This window comes from Scylla paramamosain, chromosome 30 (genome assembly GCF_035594125.1).
Source record: "Scylla paramamosain isolate STU-SP2022 chromosome 30, ASM3559412v1, whole genome shotgun sequence".
NCBI lineage: Eukaryota > Metazoa > Arthropoda > Malacostraca > Decapoda > Portunidae > Scylla > Scylla paramamosain.
The window spans coordinates 7,619,034-7,621,614 of record NC_087180.1 but is presented as its reverse complement, the minus strand read 5'-3'; positions in this window follow the sequence as shown (position 1 = coordinate 7,621,614).

The following is a 2,581-nucleotide window of genomic DNA, read 5'->3' as shown; positions in this document are numbered from 1 at the left end:
TCCCTCTCCCTCGTAACATGTATAGGAGTCTGGCCAAGGGTTACAAAAACTATATGTAAAGAGGGCTTAATTGCCACTCCCTCAAAAAAAAAACTGATATAAAAAGTACTTCTATCGATTTAGGAGTTTAGTTTTTTCGAGGTGTGTGTGTGTTGCTTAACTGAAATACCTTTAGTCATTGGAGTGGTTTCTGGGATTATGCTGGCAATGATAAGCTTTTCTTTTCTTCTTTTTCTCTTTTTTTTTCTTTTCTTCTTCTTCTTCTTCTTCTTCTTCGTCTTCTTCTTCTTCTTCCTTTTGGTCTTGTTTTTCGTTTTTTTTTTCTTTTTCCCTTTTTTTTCTTTTTTCTTCTTCTTCCCTCCTGGCACCGCAATATGGTGGCAACCACTCTCAACTCAATCATACCAAGAAACAGTTAAGAAGCTCTGCGAAAAATAAGACATAGTGAGAACAATAGGAAAATGATTTTTCCTCATAACGATGGCCATTTCTAGTTACTTTCCCTTTCATTCAGTTAATGGTGATGAATTACTAAATTACCGATTAATCAGCATTCTTGATGAGATCACAGATCAAGATGAGCAATTTAATGATAGAAATAATACATTATTACTTCACCAGACATGTGAAGCATACTCCATACATGGACGGATAAGGCCCCTGTACAGAGTTACACTTCCAGCTGCTAACTCTGTACATGGGCCTTATCCGTCCATGTATGGAGTATGCTTCACATGTCTGAGGGGGGTTCCTCTCATACCGCTCTTCTAGACACGGTGGAATCAAAAGCTTTTCATCTCATCAACTCCTCTCCTCTAACTGACTGTCTTCAACCTCTTTCTCATCGCCGTAGTGTAGCATCTTTTGCTATCTTCTACCGCTATTTTTACGCTAACTGCTCTTCTGATCTTGCTAACTGCATGCCTCCTCTCCTTACACAGCCTCGCTGCACAAGACTTTCTTCTTTCTCTCACCCTAATTTTGTCCACCTCTCTGATGAAAGAGTTAAACAGAGTTCTCAATCATTCATCCCTTTTTCTAGTAAACTCTGGAAATCCCTACCTGCTTTTGTATTTCCACCTTCCTATGACTTGAACTCCTTCAAGAGGGAGGTTTCAAGACACTTATCCTTCAATTTCTGACTACCGCTTTGAACCCTATACGGGGACCGGCATCTCAGTGGGCTTTTTTTTTCTTTTGGGGGGGGGGGATTCTTGTTGCCCTTGGCCGATGTTCCTCCTACATGAAAAAAAAAAAAGACGAGTCATATAAGATTTCTAAATATGTATATACAGACGACATTAATATCAATATCAATACATGAAATACTAATTCCTTCTCAGTTCTAAATATGAACATCCGAAGCATCCCAAACAATGCACAATTTTTTTTGTTGATCAATGTTTGAGTGATTTGAATATAAAATTTGATATTTTAGGATTTTCTGAGACTAGATTAGGTGAGGATTATTGCATCATTATATAATATAGCAGAAAGGTTAGCGTCAAAATAGCCCTTCATTTATGGTCAAAGATACAAGATCTAGAGAAATAAACTATATATCTCTTGTGGGATGCAAAAGAACAAATACAATCAAGACCAACTCAACTTTCTCAAGGAAATGTCAAGGCAACTTGGAATATAATGAACGATAAACTTAAAAGGAATAATAGTGATAATGCTATGGAAATAAAGCTCAAAAACAATAATAAACCCACAGCAACAGTCTTTAATAGTAATTATAATTTCTTAAAAAATCATGAAGCTTCATTCCAAAATTACAATGAACAAATTCACTCTCAAAAGCAGTTCTTTAATATCCAACAAATTTTTCTCTTTACTTGTAGCCAGTTAGTGCTGCTGAAGCTCGACTGTATCTGAAGAGTCTGAAGAACACAATAGCGGTGTATGACGACATTCCACCAAGTATATTCCAATACACTGCACATGATATAGATGTTGCACTCTTTCATATAATTAACCTCTGTTTCAAAGACAGATATTTTCCAAACAAATTAAAAATAGCAAAAGTAAATACCCATTCAAAAATCTGGTGAAAAAGATGATGAAAATAATTCTAGACCAATATTTATTCTAACGTCAATAAGTAAAGTGTTTGAAAAATCAATTGCTACAAGACTTAATTGATTTCTGGAATATTTTAATATACTGTCAGAAAAGCAATATGGTTCCCGTAAGAATAAGTCAACAGAAAAAGCCACATTAAATTTCACAACAAAAGTATTAAAGAATTTAGAAAACAAATTAAATTGTTTTCCAGCTACTTGGCAGATAGAACACAGGCAGTTTACTGTAATGGTAATCAATCAACACTGAAAAATATTGACAGGAGAGTACCTCAAGGATCTACTTTGGGACCTTTGGTTGTTTTTGGTTTATAATAATGACATTTCAAATGCAAATAATAAATTCAACCATGTACAGATGACACCAATCTCCTCATGGCAGACAAAACATTAGATCAGTTAAATATAAAAGTAAATAGTGAATTAGAAAAAAAAAGATATCAAGATGGGTTTTGGCACATAATTCAAATGTTGACATAAAAAGACTAATTATA